We start from the raw sequence: 26,307 nt of genomic DNA on the forward strand, positions 1-26,307 counted from the left end.
ACATATTTCATTAGTCTATGAAAGGTTACGTCTATGCAAGTTTTCAACGATAATGGCGTCTGACGATCACCGTAGTCGCATTGCAATAACAGTTTACATACTGAAATTTACCCCAGCAAAGCCGGAGACCAAACGCATGCCGTTGAGAAGACCGTCATTCCCATTTTTTTTTTAATTTATTCCATCTATGGCTCAGCTTGTTCGCTTTCGACATTGCTCAATATTCGTGTGTGTGTGGGGGGGGGGGTAGATGCACTATGTTTAATCTTTTACCCCCTCCAACCTTAGTGCACAATTGTGTGCGCAAGCCTACGCTCATCTATACCCTATATATAGCGAGGTTGTTGACTAGGCTTCGAAACGAAAACAGAATAATTCTTTCTTCGTGGGCGCCTTTCTTTCTTCGTTCTTTCTGAATACTTAGTGTAATAACGCACTTTACTATAGCGTGCCCTGCCCTACTCACATACATCGTCAAAGCTTCAGCGATGAAGCCGAAGCATTTTAGTAAGACACTTCTCGACTTGCCTTCTCAGCGTTGTCAGCGTATATGAGACACACGTAGCGAAGAAATATTGCGCCGGTCTGCCGCATCGGCGTAAACCGTCGTGACACGCGTTCATCTAATAAGCACTTTAAAGAAGCCTGCTTCTAGCCAGTGCCTTAGCGTGTCGCTCATACACACCGCATATAGCGAGTGACAATATCGTGCAGAGGTACAGGCATCGTAAACGTGAACTGACCATAAATTTCTGGCTTTCAATAGAGGCCCGCTCCCGCACGGCTATGGGTTGTGCAGCAGATATGTAAATCGAAGGAGCAGCGGCGCGCTCATTTCGCACATTATGTATGCTCGCTTGCCGAAACAACTTCTAATCGCTGGCGATAAAAAAGAAATAGAGGAGTAATGTGGGCCGGCCGACAGCATGTGGAACATGCGTGCCCGTATGGTATATTTATATAAAAAACGGTAAGCGTTATATAGGAAGCTTTCGTTTCTCCAGTTTTCGTTCGTGGCGTGCAGTGCCAACTCTTTACAGAGATCGTCTTCTCTCAGAACCCCCTCGGCCGTCGCTCCTATCTGTACCACGTGTTTCGCGAAGTACATAGCAACGGCTAAGCGAGCACTCAAAGCATATACACTATGCAAAGGGCGCCCTCTCTATAAGCTCTGGAGGAAATTCTAACTTCCTTCTATTATAGGTTATAAGCGAAATAAAAGGAAGACTAGACACGTGTGGGCGAAATCAGTAGCACTATGCGCGTGGCCGGGCGGTGAAGCTGCTGCTGAGCCGCTTCGGCCTCGAACCTCAAAGCGGTGCTGTTTGCATGGCCCGGGGCATTTGTCATGGTAATGAGTGGGCCCCGCTCGGGGGAGGCCCCGGGCCTCCTGAATTTGCATTTTGCGAAGTTCCTCAGCACCACTGTTCTCGTGCGAGGTACTTTTTTTTTTATGTGAGTGTATCCACGATGCTCGAGCGCCCCGCACTGAGCCGAAAAGAGAGACACTATATAGATACACTTCTTCCCTCTTGGCGGCGTGATGATTTTCGCGATCTTGACAAGTGTCCTCCTCTCTAGATGTGCAAATGTGCAGCGACCTTTGATGCGCATGCACTCTCTCCATATATGCGCGTTCGCCGTCATTTCGTCGGATATTCGTCCCCGCTTCGTGTTCCTCGGTTAAAATAAGAATTGCAGTGATTCGCTATCTTTTTATTCCTGTGATCATCCATTTTCTTAGGTTTTCGGCTTGTCAAAATTTCTTCGGTGCGAAGTCACTTCTTTACTCATTCAAAGGGCGGTCTCGATTCGGCAGCTCTGAACAATCTCGACAGGGAGTCGTGTTTCTCCTTTCGTCCGTAAGAAGTTTGTCGACCGTAAGCGATCTCTGATTTTATGCGGCGAGGACGGGACGCGGTGTCATATTCGCGTATGCAAAAAAAGGAAGTAAACTGCAAACCATGCGTGATTATGTTACTGTAAATTACTTTCTTGTAGAGAAGTAATGTTTAAGTATGAACATAATTTTGGGAGCTCTGAAACTTTCGTCATTGTTTACGCTGGCATACATACTGGTCCACTGTTAAAGGGAACACTCGCACGCAAGCAATGTCCGGATTTTGCTCTCTTGCTAAACTATAGTGGCTTAGATTTTCGTAGTACTTGGGGCAGTTGACAGTTCTGATTTTTTTTGAGAGAATAATGCCGTGCATAAAAAAATTTTGCAGGTAAACATGCTGTTAGGGGCGCCAACAAAATGAAAGGAGCTCATTCGAGTGCTTCCTTTAAGAGTCAATAATGCTGCACATTGATTTAAAATGGTGCGTTTAATGTTGAAATAAGAACGACAATGCGAAGCGATCAGGGAAAAGGCCAGGATACTAGTCACAATCTAGTTTGGCAGGACGAATTGTAGAACGATTACACAGTTTTTTCTTTTTCTTTTTCTTGTGGCAGTGCAAATCTTTGTTCTCGCCCCATGTGCCTGTGTTTATTGAGCGCTGTGTATTCCAAGGACTTTACCTTCAAAGAATTGTGTGTATACGGTCGATGATGCAGATGTACGCTGGCAACTTTCACTGAGTTCGCTGAATCATCAGGGCAAGAGAGGAACTCTGCGAGTGACTACAACGGAAGTTGTATGAAGGTGTGTTCATTAAATGGTTTGTGTTTATTAAAAGGTCAGTATGACGAGTGAATCGCTGATATACGGGCATAAGGAAGCTAGTTTTTAACTAGCGTGGGCTTGACTTTGGTGCGTGGACCAGCCTAAGATGATAAGGTTTCAGTCTGCCGTGGAAGGCGTGTGCAAGTGGAGAAACGGGTAAAACTCCATGCATCACTGCTGAACTGCTCCTTTGGGGTCTATGGGGTAAACTACTATCACACATACAATTAGGACAGGCGCACGGAACGGTGATTTGTCTCGCTCAAGAGCTTGGTGGAGTCATTCGCGAACGCTACAACGTGCCGACGTTACTTCGAAAGAAATCGATGAGGCCATCAGACATTCTAATCCGAGCTGGAACACGAGAACAACGGCTCTTAACAGCTCCCGTGTAATGGTGTCGCATTAGAATATTTAGTGAGTACATCGTGGTCCCACGAAATTAACGTGAGATGTGTTTTGTCTGGAGAAAGCTTTCCGAGATCAGCAAAAATATCTGGCTTTTCGTCTTCTGATACATTTAGATAGGTCCCATACATTAACCAGTGGGTGTTTGCTACTTACGAAGATGTTAACTTGCTACCCTATTGTGGGAGCTGCTCTGTCTCTTCCTTTTTTTTTTCCGCTGTGGGCAAAGTTTTCTTTTGGTATAAATGGTGAAAGCGTCTCTTGTAGCAAGCACCAGCCTGTTATGATGGATGATAAATTACTTGTGATGCTATGCGAGAAAGGTAAAACTACAGCACTGGTCTTCGCACGGCTACAAATAGTTTACGCTAATTAAAATCGGGAAACGTTCCATTTCGTCTCATTTGGGTGTTAAAGTGTGAAGTGGTTAATTAGCCACCACACGTGGTGCTTCGGTTGTGAAAGTTATTGTTGTTCACAATCTTCGGATGTCGCTGAAATAGGTGCGTTGAAATAAGAGGTGTCAGCTTAGATTAGCAATCGTCACAGTAGATCACAAAAAATAGAACAAGCTTGAATGCTCAACGATAAAGACTACACGCATAGAATTGACGCGCGCAGAAGCTTTCCATATTTCGGATTGTATGGAAAGCGACCATCTTTTGGAAACCTTAAATAAACACCTCATTTTAAGGCCTAAATGAGAGTTTACATAAAGAAAAACGCGAGGCTAAGTTGAGCATACTTTGGAAATTCGTTTGGCCTAACAGATGCAATGAGTATAATCGGCGTGTTAAAAATTTTAAGCACTTCAATAGTGACGGGAACAGAACGTCAATCAAAGGGGTTCTCGCGCTATATCTACCGTCGTGTCATACCAACTAGCCCAAACCGCCACACTTCTAACTTCAATAGTGTCGCCGCAACGTTGCTCCATAAGGACAGATGCTGTTCGCACTTCTCGCAACGCCACGAAATTTCTCGACAACAGTAACTTCCAGAGCGGAAGCACCTCGTCTCGTGGTTAATTAACCGCTGCATACTTCCGCAACCAAGTCCTTTTGTCCTGAGCGGGTGTCAGCCGCTGTAGCCCTGCTAGCACGGCGCACGTACGACAGTGGAGCAGCGACAGCAAGCAGCAGGTGCGACGCACACGCGGGGCGCTGCAGTCGTTTGCAGTGTACCGCGCGTCGGCAGCGGATGCGAACCCCGGGCCGCACTCCTCGCGGCATCGCCCGCGGCTCATTACTCAGGGCGGAAGAGAGGAAGGAGGGGGTGGACCCACCCGCCGCCGCTGCCTGTGTGATGGCGAGTCACGGGATCAGCGCAGCGTGCCACGGGACCACACAGGGCGCTCGCTACAGCGTGCTATGCAGGAAGCTGTGCAGGAGGACGACGGGGCTGCTGGGAGGAGAAGACACCGAGCCTCGCCACTCGGAGCGTGCTTCCTCGGCGATTCCGACGCTGGCGCCGGGACACATGCGGCCAGGCGCCGGTGTCCTCCCGAGAAAGCGTGCCAACAAACGATGCATCTTCTGCACCTCTTTGCCGGGCCCGTACTTACGCAAATGTCTTACGCAAAAATAAATTCGTAAGAGCATATTTCAGCAAATCATGTGATAAAGGAACATATTAGTGAAGTCTGTCTGCCAATGGGCAAACGTACTTACGAAGGAGCAGTTTTGTGAACTGGGCGTCTGATGCATTGCTTACGTACTACAATAATAACAGTGAGAGAGAGCTAGACAGAGAGAGGAAAAAATAACTGATGCTATATATGTGTGATTAAGTCTATATATGGGGGCACCCCTCTTTATATGGGTTGACTTGATGTCGCATATTGTGTGACTGTGCCGTACATTATTGAATTTAACGCCATATATCGACAAGCCATGTCATATATGTGCTATTTACATCAATATATGGAGATATTACAATGACGAAACTGAAGCGGGGAGGTCAAGTCACGAGAAGATCACATAGCAGATGGTCAGTTATAACACCGGAATGGACACCAAAAGATTCACGTGAAGCGCGGCTGTGGAAGGTGAAGGGTTAGTTGAAGCGACGAAATTAGGAAATTGGTGGGCATAAAATGAAATCAGGTCGATCTGGATGGGGTGGGTTATAGATGACTGGGGAAGGCGCTCATCCTGTAGAGGGCATAAGACAGGCTGATGATGATGCTGTTTGGGGTGGTACTGTTAATATCGGTTTAAATTGACATCACAGGAAGCATCCTTAGAGGTTGTGCGATGTTACTACTGCCGTTTGACATGCTCTGCAGCAATGGTTCTGAAATGGAGGTCCACGCACCATTCGCAGACGCTATATTGAATGGTCCGCGAGGACAGATCTTTGAAAGAAGAAGGAAAAACAAAAAAACAAAAAAAGCAATAAATGGTTTTTTTCAAGGCACACTGAATGTTGTGATAACTGCCTCCTCAGATTTTTTTTACGCTTCACTGCATAAAGATTGTGCATTGCGGCACAGGTGACTTATGTTTTCTTTTCTTCATGCGAGAGCTCTAAAGGGGGATTGCACGTAAGATGGAACTAAGCATGGCCGGCGGACCTCAGATTTTTTTCAGAATGTTAGATATTGTTGACTGATGGGTGAAAAAAAGCAATCCGCAATTGGTTTTGCCGGAAAAAAATTTATAAGCCTAGAGAATCAATAATGACAAAGAGGCGGAGTGCCGCGCCTACCTGCTCTGCTGTTTTTTTTCCGGCTTTGGCGATGATTTAAACAAAATTTATGGTAGCTACGTACTTCTAATCCATGTAGCTAAATATGTGCGTATCTTTGCCTATATTAAGTTAATGTTCGCTTGTCTGGGTTGTGTAGATATTTAAATATCAAAATCGACACAGAAAACGTTTTTTTGCCTACTTTGCAGTTTTTAATATCAAAAAGGACTTGCGACAGAGCGGCGAAAATTCCGCACTACTTTTTCAGCATGCTTATTTATAAATCTGCCAAATATTATCAGATTTTTAAATAAAAAGATACAACTGCGCTTACTTCAAAAAAAAAAACACCGTGCATTGTAAACTTTTAACGACCATTAAAAACATTTTTGATATTTCTTAAACTTACCCCACTTATTCTCGTGCACATCAGCTTTCACAATAATCAAAAACACGTTGAATATTATGTGTTCGCTTGCAGTTAGGGCCCGTCAAATATTGCCCCTGTGCAAGGATAGGCAATTGTAGATTGGACTTCCTGCCCGCTAATTATACAATGCAGACTTATACTTCAGTTTCTTAAAAGGCAAGCAGCACTGAAAAAGCCGTCGGCTGCACCGAGGACGGCAATTCCGAAATTATTTGGCCATGGGAGCCTCTCAAGCTTTTGTTGCCGCTTTCTACGATGTGTGCACGCGTACGTACTTTTTCTAGGCTTGCGTATTTGAATAGCAAGCGTAGCTAGAAAAACGTTGAATGTGCCCGCAGATCGCACAACTTCTTGGCAAGCTGTTGAGATCGGATTAGCATGACACTATTGACCCCTCTATGCCAGAGATATATAAAAGTCAGCTATTTTACGCTGGGTGTTTTGTTTAGTTGAACCCCTCCCCCCTCTCTTTCTCTCTTTCCCTCTCTTTTTTTTTTCATTCACTGGAAGGGGTCCGTCATTCCCTTCAGCCGTTCACAATGGGTCCCTGAAACATTCATGTCTGAGAACCAGATACTATTAGTGAAGGAAGGATATTTCCGAGGGAATCATTTTTTTGACAATGAATAGAAAACCACCTGGTATTGAAGCCAGGGAAGGTATTGGGAACGTGAATGTCACTGTTTTAAATGTGCACTATAGTAATTGTGATGTAGATGTGAAGAAGAAAAATGGACAAAGAGACAGCTTGCCCTCCGGCGGGGATTACAACTGCCTCCTCTTGGATCCAAAGGTCGCAGGTTCGATGCCTGTCAGCGGCAAGTTGTCTTTTCGTCAACCGCTTACTTTTTTCAGATCCACATCACAATTATTACAACGCACTTAATGCAGCAGTACATTTAACGATCCGAATACTTTCCTAGGCTTCATTATCAGTTTTCAATATGGGTATGCTCTATGCCTATTGATGAATAGCCGCGAGGCACTAGTCAAAACAGCTGGCTGCGGAGAAAAAGAACATAGCCTTCGCCTTAAGCAATTCCATTAGGAAGGCGCGTGAAAATTTTCTGAATGGCTTGTAAACGCGAAACTCTGGTACACGCTCTCTTGACGGAACCACGAGTATGTTGCAGAATCAGCAGTAGCACAGCCACCGGTTGCCAGCCTCTCAAGCGCTGCCCGTCTGCAACACGCGGGACACTCCCCACCCACGAATTGCTCATGCGACTGTCCAGGGCTCCTCCGTTCTCGCTAAGCGTCTCAACGCTGTCAGCCCGCGTCGAGTGACTGCAGAGGCACCACAGCTCGACTATTCAACGCTCGCGCCTGTACCGCGACCAGCAGCGCTTAGCGAGGTTTCCTTTTGTATATATTCTTGCGCCCTGTTTGTGCTTCCTGCGCTTCCTTCTTGATTCCTGTTTTGTGTCGCACTCTTCTCATAGCCCTGCGTTCTATGAAGCGTCGTACCCCCGCGGTTTGGAAACTTGCGGTTCAGTTCCGTCCCCCCCCCCCTTTTTTTTAACCTTTGGTTCTCGCCAGCCAGTCGAACGAGAAAAGACGCACGCTTGAAGCTGTTCCCGTTTTTCGCCGCCTCTGCACTTGCTGCTCGCCGCGTGTTGCCAGCGTCGAGTCACTAGAACGTTTTATTTTCCTTCAACTCTCGTTATAGTTTTTTTCCATTTAGTTTTCAGTACCCAGCGCACGCCTTGTCTGCCAATTTCTTGGCGCCCGCTACACTTGACGATCGTTTCGCCCCGGCTTCCTGCCGTCACTCAGTGGAGCTGTCTTCAAACGCCACTTTCAATTTGACTTCGCTCCAGCTCTTCCTGACGGCACAACTGGCCTCCTCATACGACTCCGTCGGCGGCGACGGTAATTGTTGCTATCTTTATTACTGTGCCAACGTGTGCGTTCACAGTTTCGCGGGGATAAAATAAACTTGGGATGTTTACTCTTCGTTTTCCCCCATGTTTATCCGGCTTTTTTTTTATATTTGCTCTGCCGCTTAACGTAGGCGCTTGCGGAGTTCAAGAAAGATGGCCTAAACCAAGCTTGTTATTGTCACGTTACGTGAAGAGAAAAAAAAAACTAAAACGAACAGAGGGCCTCAAAACCCAAAACAATTAGCAGTGACTTAGCTCGGCTATGCCAGGACGTATGTATACGTAACGTGAGGTACGGACGGACGGATGGACGCATGGACGAATGAACTAGAAAGCGAGCTCACGCGAGTCAAGTGCCAGCTAGTCACTCAAGGTGCTTCCAGCTTGGCGTTCTCCGGCACGCCATCTATGCGCCGTATGACGTCACGGCTCCTCGGACATGCGCAGCATGGCTCTCGACAAGCCGTGCGAAACTGCTCAACCTCGCCAGTGTAGCTTACGGACGCTAAAGAAGAAAAAAAAGGTACTTTGTGCTGAAACCTTATTGGAAGATGCATTTGCGATTCGGGATATCCATGACAACTTGCGCGCACGAATATGAGCGCCCACTTCGAAGTAAAGAAATAGCGAAAATATGACGAAGCCAGTGCATTTCAGAGTATTCGCTGATGTTTACTAGTTCACTTGAATATATACAGAGCAAAACAAAACGTCTTCATTTTAAAGGCAGCAAAGGTAGCTCTTGGTCCAGGATGCCTTGAGCTCTGGCAGTGTCCTGGATCCTCGCGACAATGACAGGTGGCACTTTTGAAGAGGAGAAATGGAGGAATTATACGCTTCACGTCACGTGTGTTTGAATAATGTGCTTTTAAAAGCGTTTATGCTGCGTAGCTCTTATAGGTGTCTCTCGAGATAAGCTCTGTCGGGTTCAGTCGTCCTCAACGTTGGTTTTCGGAAACCTCGTCGACCGTAACACAGTTGTTCTTCCCACTGCATGCAGCCACGCTGTATATATGCAGGAGTGCCGGAGTGAAGGAGTGAGCAGTCATGGGCTGGTATAACTCAACTCAAACGGCTGCGCTAACAGATCACATCCCCCCCCCCCCCCCCCAAAAAAAAAAGAAAAGAAAACTCGATAGCGACTATCACTAGTCAAAGCGGTCCACCGCGCACGACGAGGAGGAAAGCGCGGAGTGACGAGCATGCACGACGAACGGCGGGCTGCAAGCCGCGGTTCTGGCCTCAGAGCAGGCAGGCTCGAGGCAGGCAAGCAGGCTTCAAGCAAGCAAGCAAGCAAAGCAAGCAAGCAAGCAAGCAAGCAAGCAAGCAAGCAAGCAAGCAAGCAAGCAAGCAAGCAGGCAAGCAAGCGAGCTAAGTAAGAAAAGGCGGGTGAGGGTGCTTGGACTATACGGTCTAGTGGATGGTGGGGGGAGACGCCGTAATTAAAAATAAACCGAGCCAACGACTCGTTTGCGGCTGCGGGCGCAGATTCGTCGCGGCGTTTCGTGTCGCTGTCTTTCAGTGGCCGGAGGGGAGTGGAGTCCCGGAAAACAGTTCCTGGCTGACGTGGCAGCGTCACTGCAGCTCGTTCTTTTGCTGCGAACGCGCGAGGTTTTGTGTGTTTGTTTTGTCGCGTCCTGTTTGTGTTTTGCGTGTAAAGATAGCGAGCGAGAGAGAAACGGAGCTAGCTTTGCTGAGGCTGGGACCCCCGGGCTCGAGTGCCCTGTCGAGTGCTTCATCCGTCTCGCGTAGTTGCGCGCAGCACCCACATAAGTGAGCCACGCGCTTTGATGAAGAATTAAATAAATAAATAAATGGTGCGGTAAGTGGCGATGACAAGTAATCCCCGCACATTTGACGACTGCTCTTCAAGCGGAGTCCATGAGTTGTGGTGCTTAACTCGAGGCTTAACGATAGTACTTTTGCACTGAAGATATAGCACAAGTGTTTTATTTAGCGCTCTCGTTGTAGCATGCGTTACGTACTAGTACGCATTCGTTACTGTAACGCACACACAGGGAGTCCGTCAGCAAAGTCGCGTTAGGAAAGTCACAGTTGCTATTGTGCGTGTCCGTCGTATTGCCAGCGATACAACAATGCCGTAACGAGGAAGGCCTGTACAGCTATCGTCATCATCGTTACGACGGCGCATAGTGATATGAATACACCATAACATGTTAACATTGCCGAAGCAAAACCACTATTCGCCGTTGAATACACTGAAAAAACGGCAGCAATACCTATATTTCGCGACTCATGTTGAAGTCTGCTATTTTTTTCTATTTCCTTTCGTCATCATAGTGTGCAGTCAGCGTGTAAATATTAGAGATCGCGAAGTAATGTCGGCGTCAAACGAAACCAAAATAGCGGCAAGCATTCGCAGTGGCATAGTGGGCGTCCTCCAGTCATCACAATTTACAGGTGCACATATGCGCAGTGCTTCCAAACCTCAAGTGTACATATAAGTGTACATATAAGTACACTTGAGGCTTGGTGATGACTGGAGGCCGGGCGCTGTGCCACAGCGAATGCTTGCCACTGTTTGGGTATCATTTGACGTCGACAGTACAAGAAAATGTTCATGTTCAGTGTAACCTATCGGACGCCTCCTTTGGTTACACGTCCGCATTTTTTCCCCTCCTGCCTATCTCCCACATTCACGCTTCAGCAGGCACGGGCTTGTTGTGAAACGTTCTAAAACAAGCCTTTAAATATACACTGCTTTCCTTCATTCAGAGAGATGGTCTCGTTTTGGCGGACTTGGTGCCCCGAGGCAGTATACCAGGGATTATTTGCCGGCTGCCAGCTCGTAATAGAATCACGTGCTATACGTGACGCCGAACAGGCAGGAAAGGAGTGTTTCGCAATCGCCGTTATGGCTACTGGTGGCGCTGACTGGCACTGCCACGTTTAATGCATATACATATATGCATATATCAGCATATATCTATGCATATATCAGCTTATCGCTTCTGGCGTTACTAATACTCAAGTTCCTGTTGTCATCGTTGCGCAAGTGTAAAAAAGCTGGTTATATAAACATGATCAATTATTCAATATATATCTGCGCATGCAACGTTTATAGATATATTTAGTGACACTTCATGACCGGCCGTTCAATAAAAAAGTTACAACACGTGGTCACCTTCCTTGCATGCTTCGCATTACGTCGATTCCGAAGGTACGTGGGATCCTCTATTTTTTTCAGTCAAGAAACTCGCTGCCTGCGTCGGTGTTGCGAGGCGAGAGAAGGGGGAGAGAAGGAGAAGAGAGGGAAAAGGAGCGCGCATGCGCTGTAGAGGTGGTCACGCCGCACACTGCGTATGACTGTAAATTCCTCTGCTTCATGTTCAGTGTAACCAATTGGACGTCTGCTTTGGTTACACGTCCGTGTTTTTTCCCCTCCTGACTATCTCCCTTTTCCACATTCAAAACACACAAGATCAATGCAAAAAAGCGGGCAGCATAGGAGTTGCGCGCCTAAAGCTATTATGTAGAGTGCCTCAGAAGAGACTTTCGTAATCTAAAAGTAAGAAAGCAAGCAAGAACGGAAGAAATAAAACTTATTTTCCCTTTTTTATTTTAATAGCCTGCAAGTACGATGTATATTTTGAGAACTGCAGCATCAACTGAAATTCGCGTTGACATCAAATTGAGTCAGATATGCTTGCCGAACCTGCATGCGTGGCCATTCTTCAAAGATGGCTCGCTTTCCATTCACTCATTTGTTCGTTTTGTACAGGTCCCACGTTCCACGAAGGACATTTCCCATTCCTCCGGCCTCTTGAAAAAGTCGCGAAACCATGAGATGGAGTTACACCATAGTTTGGAGAACTTGTTCGATCCGGTCTTGGAAATGGATCGAATTTCGAGGTCACCCAACGGTAAGTATGTAAAAATTGACAAAAATATAATCCTACTCGATATCGCCGGTGGATGCTTTCCGCGGTGTTATTTAGTTTGCCCGTTACACTGAGTTGTGTAATTTGCGATACGAGGTTGCTACCATATATCATGCCGACCCGCTGCGCAAGCGCTAGTTTGTATCGCTGCACGTATCGCTATAAATACATGCACGGCGTTTGGTTTGAACGGTTGCTGAAAGCAAATAAGGGCGGTTCGATCTGCGCGTATACGATCCCGCAGGTAAGGCAAACGAACTCTTTCGCCTTATTTGGTGGGGGATTCGACGCACAACGCCGTTAGAGGTTCACTAAACCATTGCGTTTCGCGCTGGCAGTAGGGGAAAACTTGAAATGCCGGGTTTGCGATGAGTTAACATGCTAATATCATTCCAACACCCCCCCCCCTCCCCCCCACCCTACCTCCCGTTTACGATAGAGGACTGGAAGTACGCCAGTTAGACTGCTGCTTCGTACTAGTTCTTTCGCGTTTTATCTCTCTCACAGCTTTTGAGCTGTATAGGCCACGGGTTTGATCTCTGCCGTGGTGGACGTATTCCGATGAAGGTTATATGCTTAGGGCCCTGTTACTATGTGATGTCCGTGCACGTGGAAGAACACAAGATGGCCCGAAATTAGTGGAGCCCTCTACTACGTGGTACCTAATAATCATATCGTTGTTTTGGTACGAAAGCCGTGGGCTATCATCATCGTTTTCCCTCTCTCAGTGTCGTTCGTAACACACATGTAAATTAAATAACCATCAATATTTGCTAATTTCTGAAATCAAGAACGACATAACTGAATGAAACGAAGCATTAGTATAGGTGATATCTCGTTAAATGTCATAGCACAAAAATATCTAGTTATGTGTTCAGAAATGTATTACGTTGTGATCACGCGTTTCAAGTTGTGTGTAATTATTTGCACCTTGCGTGTTTACCCATGTATCTCAAACCATATAGTACTTTCGACATTGTCCGTGTACATGCATACACAGCTCACTTACTGCAGCGCTTGCTCAAATATTCGTGACAGAAGTGCTGTTGGACTGTATAGTGCATTTGCACATCATGTCTCCCACTCTGTGACATATTTTGGGCTGTTATTTTTTTTAGTATAGTATACACTGCGGGCGTTCATCAGACACTTCATCATCTTTACATGATCATCATCACTTGGGTTCTTCGTGTCCGTCACTTGCAATCTTGATATTCCTATGTGCCTTGAGTATTATTGGTTCGCCATGTTTTGAAGGCGTGGTAAAGACGTATTAGCTGACACGTCCCGATGCTTTATTTTGTAAGAGAGAAAGGGCAACCGGGTGCCACCATAAAGGCGTCAAACTCTCGTATACATCTTTCAATAGTACAAAAATTGTATATTTGACTTACAAATTTGAATGGCAACACAATCCGCTGGTTGATATGAATAAATAGAACGTATGGTTGCGTCCAATCTTCTCTCCTTGCTTTGGCGTTAGACAAGACATCAGGCCTCTATATTCGCACAGCACTTAGACTCACTGCACAGATGGAATAGATCGCCCGTATACATGTGGCCCTGCTCTCGCTGCACACAATCGCCGAGCTCGGCGAGGATAGTCACTGCGCCGTGGTCCGTGAAGCTGCTCGCACGGTCGCCGGAATGCATTCGCTATGCGTCGGGCGCTGCGCCGTTTTTAGAAGCCCGCCTTCCATCCGGTGCGCTATGCGCTTCGAAAACCAGAGCGGGTCCTATAGACACGCGCACGCACCTCCCGCACTAATAGTTGCCTGCAGCTGTGCCACGTATACGAGTTGCTCAAGCATTTATACGTCAATACGAGCGTGACTAACGCAGTACGTTTTCTCGGTTGGTTGCATTACAGGCTTCGCTGCGTCAGGAGTATACTATAAAATAGGGGTCATTCAAATTGGCTCACCGAGTTTCGAGGAACCAACATTCAACTTACAAAAAGACGAGGTTGGGCTGTTTTTCGATACGTCACCAGAACTCGTATAGGTTACGCTGTTCCTATAGTGCACGCAACTGTGGGGCAAGGTAAACTTGTTTCCTCGGCTCTTAAACTCGTTTATTGCGAACTCAACCCTGAATGCTTTTCTTATTCGCTTCACGCAACAAATTGGGCAGACGACTGTCCTCGGCTGAACAGCGCTAGATTCCACTGCCTAGCGTTTTTCTCACTTTATTTTTTTCTTCTACATTAGAAGTTGGTTGAGTTAGTCTCAAACTACTGCATGCTATACTAGCAGAATCCTTTCTCCCGATTGAGCAATCCTTAACTTGACAAATGACATTTGGAGAAGGTCGCCCTACAACGTCCTCTTGTTCGTACACACGGATCGTCCCTGCCTTGTGCGCTCCGGCGCGAAGAACAAACAACGGGGTATAAGGAAACATGAACTAAAACAACAACAACAACAAAAATCATGTGGACTCGATTCGTGTCTTTTTCGCGTTTGTATTTATCGTGTGTCATTGTTAACGCTTCATTTCAAGGCGGAGCGTTAATAATGCTTCGCGTTCGTGTACCTTTCCTGCTTCGTTACTCAGCTCATAACTGAGAACGTAAATAAGGAATGTCCAAACACGAGGTTGAGGATTACATTTCCGGGCAGGGTGACCTCATTTCGAATGGGACGCAATGCAAAAACCACTGTATACTTAGATTTAGGGGCACGTTATGCAACACCTGTTGGTCGAAATTAATCACCCATTGCGAAGCTCGTTCTATAAAAATATTGGTTTTCGCGCGTAAGATTCCAGCAATCATCACCACCACCATCAAAATAATAATAATAATAATAATAATAATAATAATAATAATAATAATAATAATAATAATAATAATAATAATAATAATAATAATAATAATAATAATAACAATAATAATAATAATAATAATAATAATAATAATAATAATAATAATAATAATAATAATAATAATAATAATAATAATAATAATAATAACATATTTATTATTATTATTATTATTATTATTATTATTATTATTATTATTATTATTATTATTATTATTATTATTATTATCATCATTATTATTATTATTATTATTATTATTATTATTATTTCAAACAATGAAGAAGTCTTGTGTTTCCATCCATTATCATCCGGTATTTTTTTGCATAGTTTCGTTTTATTGCCCTAATGAAGGAGACAGATTGACTTGGGGGAAAACAAGCTTTGCTTCATAATCTAATTAACGCAGCAAACGACTCCCACTGCGCTTTTTTTGAAGAATTGCGTGCACGAGACAGATGCGCTCCGTGTTCGAGCAGCTGCCTTAAACACAAAGCCAGGCTAATCCTCGAGGAGATGTTGACGCCGCTTCTTTCTTCTGTCTCGCATGCATGCCACCGTGCGGTGTTCTGCATCGCCTCCGACCTGTCATCGCTGAAACTGGAGCGGCTCCCCAGTCCTCGGACTTTAAAACAACAACTTTGAAAAAAAAAAATAAAGGCACCGCGCGTCCTGTACCGAGGCTAAACGCAGGCGGCACGCTTTGCGCGAGTCCTGATCGATTGCAAGGCGTCTGGGAAATTCGAGGCGCGCGTTGCGTGGCGCGATCACATGGTTCGCTCGCTTCACCTAGGCTCTCGCGATCGTGTCCTTTTCTCGAACGTGCCAGCAGGCCTCACACGAAGCTGTAGGTCACGCGATCATCATGCAAAAGGGAACGGGGGGTAGGGCAACTCCCTCTCGAAGAAGGAGAGGTGGTGGTAGTGTTGCCCGATCTTGCTCGGGAGCCCAGGAGGATAGCGGGCGAGCCGAAGTAATACACGCGTTCTGTGCCTGCCACGTTGGACGTGGTCCCCTCGAGACCCTTTGGCCTAGGCAAGGTCGAGAAGTAATCAGTCGGCAACCTTGTCGGGGACGGAAACACAGCGTTGAGGTTTAGTGGTGGCAATTTCACTGTGTATTCATCTTGATTCCTTTGTGTGCGTGATTATGGTTTTATTAGGCACATCTTTCACAATAGTCCCTGCGATTAATGTGGATTGTTAGGTAGGGTTACGTGTGGTCTAACTCGCAAGGTTCGCTCCCGCCGCGGTGGTCTAGTGGCTGAGCTACTCGGCTGCTGACCCGCAGGTCATGGGATCTAATCCCGGTGGTGGCGGCTGCATTTTCGATGGAAGCGAAAATGCTGTAGGTCCGTGTGCTCAGATTTGGGTGCACGTTAAAGAACCCCGGGTGGTCGAAATTTCCGTAGCCCTCCACTACAGCTTCTCCCGTAATCACACGGTGGTTTTAAGGCGTTAAACCCCACATATCATCTGGCAAGGTTCGAAATGGCCGGCGCATCCTCCCCAGGCGCATTCTAGTCAAGGGGGAGCGGGGGTCTGAACTCCTTTGCTTGGCTTCGCCAATGAAGATCTGCCCTATGGGACCTCCATTGCAGGAAATCAGCGAAATGGCTGAAAGCCTGAACCACCGGCTATGAAGACGACGTATTTCTAACTAATTTTATATGTCCATACATCGCACAATGTTTTCTTTGGCCGTCTGTTCTTCTGTTAAGCATATGAGGGCGCACGGGGTGTGCAACTTAATTTCTTTTACAACTTCAATGAGGAACTATAACTGCTGAAGTTTCCCCCCCTGAATGGAAGTTTTGTCAATAGTTTGACAGAAGCAGGCAAGACCTATTTTCGAGCTTTTTCCTTTATGCCATGCTACTTTCAGGAAAATGACTTCTTTCTTTCGCGCGCTTAAGCTTTTGAACAGCCTACCGTATATAGAATTAAATTATTATCTACATTACACTCATTCAAGTCCTGACTAAATAATTGTTTACCACCTGACTAAGTTTAATAGTTCTTTGCCGATCTGTAGTCATGTAAATTAGCCATGAACGTGTATTTGTATACCATTTCCATTTGCTTTTTTATGAGTGTCCTCACTCAGTTTATTGTTGTTCATTAGCTGCCCTGTATTCCACTTTTTCTTCATCAATTAATTGCTCAAGGATCGCGGTGCAGTACGTCCCAACACTTTGGTACCCTTGACGTTGTACAATGTATTTAACACATCGTGAGGATGAAGATAAACTGCAAGACGAAAACTCCAGCGTGGGTGACGGGGACATACATGACACCTATACATGATAAATGACGTCATGGCAACGGCTTCTTTAAAACTGGCACTAAGACAGAGTACAAGTCGCCGGAAGCTACAGCATTCAACACACTTCCTAATTTGAAAGCTGAGAAGCTTTTGGTATTGCACCCAATAAAGCGTAGCTGCGCTTTTTCTTTGGGCGCACTTTATTTATTTATTTATTTATTTATTTATTTATTTATTTATTTATTTATTTATTTATTTATTTAGCGTTGTCGGCGGTTTTAACGAGGCTACACGCGGGTTGAAATAAAGCGTCCACTCCTGCACTGCATTCGTCGCCCGCTTCATGCTCCGTCAGCCTGGCAGTAATTCCAAGGCCATGACAGCCACATGCCAGAATGTGATTTTAGTGCAGGTTAAATAACCACGTATCTTAAAGTCAGGCCGGTTTGTCTCTACTATAGCGTGCTTCACAATGATGATGATGATGGTATGGGGGGTTTAACGTCCCAAAACCACCATACGATTATGAGAGACGCCGTAGTGGAGGGCTCCGGAAATTTCGACCACCGGGGGTTCTTTAACGTGCACCGAAATCTGAGCACATGGGCCCACAGCATTTCCGCCTCCATCGGAAACGCAGCCGCCCCAGCCGGGATTTGATCCCGCAACCTGCGGGTCAGCAGCCGAGTACCTTAGCCACTATAGACCACCGCGGTGGGGCGTGCTTCACAATCGTATCGCTCTTTTGGCAAGTAATGCACCCGAATTTAACTTTCCTTCTTTTCAGCGTCATGCCACCCGTGCGAACTGAGTATACTGTACTAATTAATGTTGATCACGGTGGTACTTTGTTTACTGAGCTCAGCTGCTGACCCGAGCCCCGCCGCGGTGGTCTAGTGGCTAAGGTACTCGGCTGCTGACCCACAGGTCGCGGGTTCGAATCCCGGCTGCGGCGGCTGCATTTCCGATGGAGGCGTAAATGAAGGAGGCCCGTGTGCTCAGATTTGGGTGCACGTTAAAAAACCCCAGGTGGTCGCAATTTCCGGAGCCCTCCACTACGGCGTCTCTCATAATCATATGGTGGTTTTGGGACGTTAAACCCCACAAATCAATCAGCTGCTGACCCGAGGGTCTCGCATTTGGTCTCGGTATAGCGGTGGTTCGTATCTCGATGGAGGCTCAATTAGAGGTCCAAGGTACTGCGCTAAGTCAGTACACGTTAAAGAAACACCATGCAGATAGCTGAAATTCCCGGAGCCTTGTAATCGTACCGAGGTCGGCACCGTCATCCAAATCATCATGAGCACCATCATGATCATCAGCCTGACTGCGCCTACTGCAGCACTCAAGCATCTCCCATGTTCCCAGTCAACTCTTCCTGTGTTTGCTGCTGCTACTTCATGCCCGCAAACTTCCAGATCTCGTCTGCCCGCCTAACTTTCTGTCTCCTCTTCAACCGCTTGCCTTTTCTTGGAATATAGACTGTGATTCTTAATGACCTGCTGTTATCTTGCCTTCGCACTACGTGCCTTGCCAATGAGCATATTGAGGTATTGGCATGTAAATCCGCTGACATTCGTACATCAATGTAAACCAAATGCCCCAACTCGTCATTTTGGGGCATTATTTTACTACTTAAAAGCGGCTGATATAGATTAATTTTTGCTCATGCCCCTGAAAAAAAAAGAGATTAAAGCTTTGTACTGCTGTAGCACCACCCTGAAGTCTCCTTGTATCTATTTGATCGGTAGGCACCCATTGAGGTGGGTAGGAACAATAACTGAAGGCCAGACCAGGGTACTCTTTCAACAAGTGCTGAGGCACTTGAACAACGGCTTGGCTCTCGTAATGGGGTCTATTACGTCGATGTGGCCGGGCCGTCACCTAGGGGATACTACACGGTGGCGGTAATACATCAAGGAACGCAGGTGGACGGCCTCACTTTCAAAGCCACAAGCTCAAGTAAGGCGGAGGAGGTGGCCATTGCACTGGCAGTATCCCATCGAAACTCAAAACAAATAGTTACAGACTCTCGACGAGCCTGCGAGAGCTATGTTGCAGGAGAAATCTCTCCATTGGCTAATAGACTTTTAAAATTCAGCATCAGGAACCGCGATCCTACCCCAAAACGTCTTATATGGACTCCGGGACATCAGGGTCTACAGGGTAACGAGGCTGCACATGCAGCGGCCCGCGTGCTTACTTCCCGGGAAACTCCCCGTTCCCCTGATAGACATGAACGTCCCACACCTTTAACACGGTTTCGAGAAATCAAAGAATACTACATTGAGCAACGCCGCTTGTATCCCACACCAGCGAAGGGACTCTCGAAAACGGAGGAGCGCATCCTGCGGCGCCTACAGACAAATACGCTGCTCTGTCCAGCCATACTAAAATATTATGACCCTAAAATAAGTGGGCAGTGCCAGTACTGTGGGGAAGTGGCCAACACTTACCATATGGTCTGGGCCTGCCAAATGAACCCAGAACTAACCCCCTTTCCCAACCCCACCAAAGAGGACTGGGAGACGACCCTACTCAATATCTCCACACTAGAGGAACAGCGAACTCTAGTGCAGCGGGCTCGGGTGGCGGCCTCGACCAATGACGTCCCGGACTAGGGATGTCAACCAGCCCGGTGGGGATAAGGGCTATCTGGCACAGCCAGCATCAATAAAGGTTTTTTCCTCCTCCTTCCCTCCCCTCAACAAACTGATGGATTGGCGTCTGGCACAGGGTATCGAATCCAGTACCTCCTGTGTTGGAGGTACTGGATTCGATACCGCCCAACCGCTTTGCTGCTTGGAGTGCTGTCATATGAGTGCAGGGAAGGACACGATAATGCCGTGCTCTCTTTAGGTCTATACCATTTCGGCGGCTGTCTGTTAACAACCACGCCACCGACCGGATGCAGCTTAAAGGAACAAGAAATACTAGCTAAACACGGAGAGAGGTAAACGTCCTGTACGTTGGAAAACCTTGTCGCGCGAACACGACCAGCAGCATACCGCACGTATAGACATACACGATTGAGCCCTGCAGTGCGTACGTGAGAAAGTCTAGCCAGTCTCGCACGCGATGTTACCGGAGGTGCAGGCGCCGCTTACGGGGCTCCTATTCCGCAGTAAAGATAAGCGACTCAGATGAAACAGTGAAATCGAAAGATAAAGCGCCGAGGGTGTGCTCGAGGCAAGCACCAAAGCCGCCACCCTAAGCAGACCCTAATAGGAGAAAAAAAAAAAAAAAGAACGACCCGCGCGATAAATGCGTGCGCCTGGTTGGAGCTCGGCAACTTGTGTGCTCCCGACGAAGATAAACCAGCTTCGTCGCGCTCAAAAAGAAACAACGAGAAAAGAAAAAAAAATGGAACACACGTGGTGAGGGTCTTCTTTTTTTTCTCGAGGCGGTGGCATACCTACCTGGTCGCTCACTCCTCAAGCGGGGCCCAAATTGCAAACGGAATTGGACCAAAACGCGAGAGGGGGGCACACTTTCACCGTAGCTATAGTTCTTTTTACAGTTTTGATTTCGCTTTTTTTTCCCTTCCGACTCCTAATTTGTTCTCGGTGTTGTCATCCATTCGTTTGGTCCCTCAGGCCTAGTGAGGGCAACAGGGAGCGCCTTTGTGTATGTGTGCCCCTATATATATGCCGATGGCGTGCCTCCCGTCGGTTCATTATTGTCTCCCCGCTGACGAATCGCAGAGAGCGTCAGCCGATGGATCCGGCGTGAGGAGAGCGGTGGCTTCTAGCCTCGAGCGCCGCCTGTCGATGTCTGTGTGCGTGCGTTACAGTTCCTATCCGAGTTGTGGCGCCTCGGGCGGGAATCGGCAGTCCCTCCGCTCTTCCTCCCTGCATTCTACGACACAGGTGTGGAATTATGACACCCGCCCCGAATCCTGTTTTGGCTCGTGGTGTGTGGTCTCTCCGATGGAGACTTGGGTGCTGCATCTACGGATGTTTTGTACGTGAAAACGAGCGGCGATTGGACGAATAGCGCATGGACGGGATTGGCTGTTCTGTGGTGTGAGATCTGGGGCTGAGATTGAGCGAAACGTTCACTTGCCTCAATCTTTCCTTACCCTTATTTATTCGGTTCAGGAATGTGGATGCGAATATGTCTGCTGTAGTGGAAGAGTGACACTGTCTGCTATGTTTTCCTTTCTGTGGCTGTAGAAGCTGGCGGTAATCGACCAGTTTAGCTGCATTCCTATCACTGCTGTCGATGCACGCAGGTCTGTTTAAGAAACGTCTCACAATCTTCTGCCAGATGCACTGCGGTACTTTTCTCCATGATGCCCGGAAGCAAACGAACAAATAAAGAAAAAAATTATGCTATGTCGAAGCTTGTTTGTTATGTAAAGATTGCGTAAAATGTCTGGAGATGTTCGACGAGATACGCTAATGCCAAAAATTATAGATAACAAGGAGGATGCTGCGTCTTTGTGTGCACTTTCAGGGATACTCCGTGGTAAAAGTCACTGTCTAAATACACACGCACGCACACACACACACACACACACACACACACACACACACACGAACACACACGAACACACGCACACGCACACGCACACGCACACACGCACACGCACACACGCACACACACACACAAGGAGCATTTTCTCTGTTGTCGCAAACAACACGATTAACAAACTTCAGCCCCCAGGCAAATAAAGGCAACTCGATAACGCATGAGAACCGAGAAAAAGGCAAGAAAGAGAAAAAAAAAACAAACATCGGCAAGGAAAGCGGCATTCTTTGATCTGAATGTCATAAATGCACGTCGCAACACCAGCCTCGCTTAACACATGGTAACCGTAAGATTACCTGATGGAAAAGAGATACAAAATTTAAAAACACTCACGGAGTCAATGGAAGCTGATAGGCTTGTGTTGTTTCTATTACTAAAACGAAATTCGCATGGGCACGTATTAGGTACAACCAACAGGTTCCTCCTGCTTTCGACTGTTGCTATGTTATCGACCAAACGTTGCCCGAAAAGCACAACTATACGCGAGGCATGTACTTCTGAAAATGGGTGTAACGAAAGGCCATACAGAAAACGCGGCGAAAGGCACGCAAAGCGCCGAATAAAGGAAGGAAAATTGTAATTCTATCGCGCCGAGAACAAGAGGGCCGACGAATTATGATAACCGAGAAAAAAATGGAGAGATAAAAAAAAACAGCGGAGAACGAAGTTGAAGTATTGAGTGTTCAGTTTCGGGGCTTTGACAAAAAGAAACACTCGCCGTTCTTTCTTTGTTCTTGAAGTGCGGCTGCTTCGGCGGTGAACCTATTGCGTTACACGAATACGCGAAAGTGCGTTTTCCTCGTGCAGCTGCTCTTCGCTGGCCCGGTAATTTCGCGAAGCGCCGACGGAATTTTATTTCTGACATGAATAATGCAAGCTTCGATGGGCGGCCACGTTTTCTGCGAAAAAGAAGTGTATACATGTTCGCGTCCACGGACCTGCATAGGGAATTAGGAAATTTGACATGCGCGCACAGAATGTCTGTAGATAGCTCAAAGTAAAAAAGGAAAAAGAATAAATAAATAAACCAGGAAGAAGGAATGCAGGTATGTATATTTAAAGGTCTCAGTTTAAAAGCGCGAAATCCAGGAGAATGAAAGCAACAGGCGAGGTAAAAGAAGTACACTTGAGATCTTTCAGGCCGCAGTGGTGGCGTGAATTCATGAGGAAATATGCAGGAGGTTTTGAACGCAGTATGCAGGAGCATTGTATGAAAATCATTGTGCCACTGTTGCCGTGGCTGAGTGGTTCACAGGAATATTTCGGTTTTTGAAATATAGTGTGGAACGTCAGAAATCCGAGTCTGTCGATTGTTTCACTCTGTATTCCCGGTGAATGGGAAATAGAGCAACCGTCGGGGAGTTGCTGTGGTTCTTCTTAACGTTCCTGCCATACTTCTTGAAACTCCAGTGCCATACGTTTCAGTACATCATAAGTTCATCATTACCGGGGAAAATCAAGGTGGAAGTTTGATTTTTAAATTTCGGGCCAAAATCTCTGTGCGTGACGTGATAAACTTTAAAGCTCACTGGTGTAATTTTCGTGGCATTGACTCGATCAAATTTTTTGAAGCTTTGTATGCTATGCGTATGACACCCGCAGTTTACAATGTCATTCATACTTACCGATTAGAAGCTATCGGACCCAGTAGACGCCTTCCAAAATTGATGACGTCACAGTGTTTGGTGCGGGAATCTTAAAGTGGCGCCTACACCCACATTTCTTTTTCGCGCATTTTCTCGCTTACCATATACGCGTCGCGTCACGGTAAGAGTGGTGTTTTTGAGATTGTGAAATTACACTTTACTTATACGCGGAAAATCGTTTTGATCTTGGTTTCCCTTTAAGGAACACCAGATCAACTAAATTACCGGGGTCCTCCACTAAAGAGCCTCTCATAACCATATCGTAGTTTTAGGGCGTTCAGACTCTAACATATACTTATTGTCATAAATAGTAGGAAATATAGAATATGAAACACTGGCTGATCCTCGCCCACGCGAACAAAGAAATAGAAAAAAAATGCTGTGGTTTGAGTATTTGTAGGGTGTATTGTATTTTGCGATTAGCTTATTTATAATTTTGTGCTCGAGGGGCTTTATAACTGTGGAAATATAGCTTTCTTACACGGCCAGAAACCCAGACATACTTGTGTCCGCAATGGCCACACCGCATTATTCGGATAAAATGGCGCAGGTGGATAAAACAAGCATTTTAATATTTTACCTGCATGTACAGCCATCTCGAAAGTGGTTGCATAAGTGCAGCCATCTTGCCATGAAGGTGTCATGTAGGCAGCCTTAATTAGCTCAAGGAAGGTGTCGTGTAGGAAGCCTTAATTAGCTCTAGGAAGGTGTCGTGTAGGCAGCCCTAATTAGCTCGACGGGGTATACACTTGCGTCACTTATACAACTTGCCCACTTACGACGCTTTGAATCCTCGATCACCATACGGCCTTTATCGTACTTATGAAGTGGTTTCTCGGCCTGAAAAACCCTTGTCTCCCCCGAAATTCGAAGTATTCTCTCAACGAGTGGTGCGCGTACTCGCGCCATTGCTATGCAACGACCTGCTGTACATATACACCACGCGTGCATTGTACTGCACAGCGTACGGGGCACATTGAGCGCGCGTGTGCCCTTTTCCGATTGTGCCCCGCGGGTTGCCCCGCTGGGACACCGGGTCCGCATCGCCGCGCGCAGTGCTGACTCTGCGTTTGTGCGTTCCCGGTTAGACAACGTGCCCGCATGCCGAACAGTTCTCTCTCTCTCCCTTCGTGTCGGGAAGCCCAAGTGGCGCTCGCTGTACTGATCGAACGGAACGGAGGCCGTACAACTGCACCGACTCGCACGCTTCCGGGTGGTGGGAGGCCGTTGCTTTTACATTCGCTGTCTCGTTCGGATGTATGTATATAGTGTTTCCCTGATGGTTACGGCATGCTGTATGCATCTCGCGTGCATTTCCCGATAGTCCCGCCGGGGAGATTCACGTTTCCCCAATACGCGATACGGGAAATTAGGTGCACCCCTTCTTCTCTTCCCCTTCAACCATTCTTGGACCGGTGTGCCTTGTTCGTGAGCCAGGTTGCTGCGTAGCGATCGACGTGATGCAGTTGGCCGTGCGTTCTGTTGTGCTATACAGTAATAGCTTCCGTTAAGCGAAAAATTGGGATGGGAAAGGTCGTAGTTCGGGAACAATTGTACACGATGCAGGTCGATACGCCAGCCGGTGATGTATATTATGTCGGTCCCGTTCACGTATAGGTTTTGCAATTCGGACCTGCTTTCGGTGACTGGCAAGGCCAACTTTTCTATAGTATACCGTATAATAAGTCCAAACTCCACGGTTGACCGGTTGCTCCACTTTCAGATACAGATTCAGCAAAAGAGCCTGTTTCGTGAGTACGGACGCACCCGTGGGCCGCGCAAAGATGGAAACTGGTCGGGAGATTAGTGGTGTATCAAGACAGGAGTATGGTGACGAGAGTGACGTGAAGTTATAATGGCTGCAAAAAATGTTATTTGAAGTAGACGCGCACGTTATTGTTCACCACGCGAACCCATCCGCTTGTACGTATCCATTTACGGCAACTTTAACGTAGGGGCCAGAGAGCTTGGGTAGCAACATGAAAGTATAGTGTGCATTAAAGGAGGCCATGGCTAACGTGATCCGCCTAATAGGGGACATATATCTTACTTGTATGGAAAATATAATACATAAAACAAGAAAAACAAGCCATAGTTGTAAAGGATTGATTTCCCAACTGCATGCATTGCAGTAGGTATTTACAGTAACTCGAGGAATATGAGAAGGAAGAAACGTTATGGTGGAGGCAGTCCGCTCTGGCCTCGTGCCGAGCGAAATAGAATAGCCGGAAGCGTTCTTGTTCTATAACGTTTCCATTTAGACGTACGAAAATAGAACTCCCGTACCTGTATAATCCTGTATTTAACCTATAGGGACTGCGTCGAGAAGCGCACAGAACTGATTGGACTGCGTCTAGAAAATTGATTTCTTTCATTCTTTCTCGTTTTAGTACTTTCGGCGTAGGCTTCCTGTGAAGTCGGGTTACTCGCCTCAAACGTGATTTCCTTGATCGTATATGGCTTCGTACCTGTAATGTCAGAGGTTAGCAATGTCCGAGGGATTTGGCTCACTCGTGATATTATCAGGCTATATATACTTCGGCCCCACGACATCTTATTCTATGCAGGAAAGGTCATTCGCCGGACTTGAACCGATACGAGGGCAGATTTGCAACTTGCGGTGGCCATAACGCTAATGCATGCATGTTCCTAACGATGCCACGCACGCACGCGTTGAACAAAACGAAACAAGAAGCAGACAGTGGACAGCTTCATCATATATATATACTATCAACTAAAGGTTGTTCGTAACTGTTTTCTAGAGAAAAAAAAATTTGCGATTGCTTGGTGGTTGACTTTATCTGATTTTAGGTTCTGTGACGTTCTCGGATAATGGCTGCTTTTTTAAGATGAGATATTTTCAGCTCTCGTTCTCTTTATTTTTTTCCTTGTTGAAGAGCTGCATAAGCGTGGCTTCGCCTTCAATATTTGTCGAAACATGTTCGTATAGAATGAGATTACCAATTTATTGCCATTATATTAGATCCTCATGAGTTCTATATTTCCATTCGTTCTGTCGCTTTGTGTTATACTAGTGCTTTATAAAAAGGAAGTTTTT

The sequence above is a fragment of the Rhipicephalus microplus genome, chromosome 5 (assembly GCF_043290135.1).
Source record: "Rhipicephalus microplus isolate Deutch F79 chromosome 5, USDA_Rmic, whole genome shotgun sequence".
Taxonomy (NCBI): Eukaryota; Metazoa; Arthropoda; class Arachnida; order Ixodida; family Ixodidae; genus Rhipicephalus; species Rhipicephalus microplus.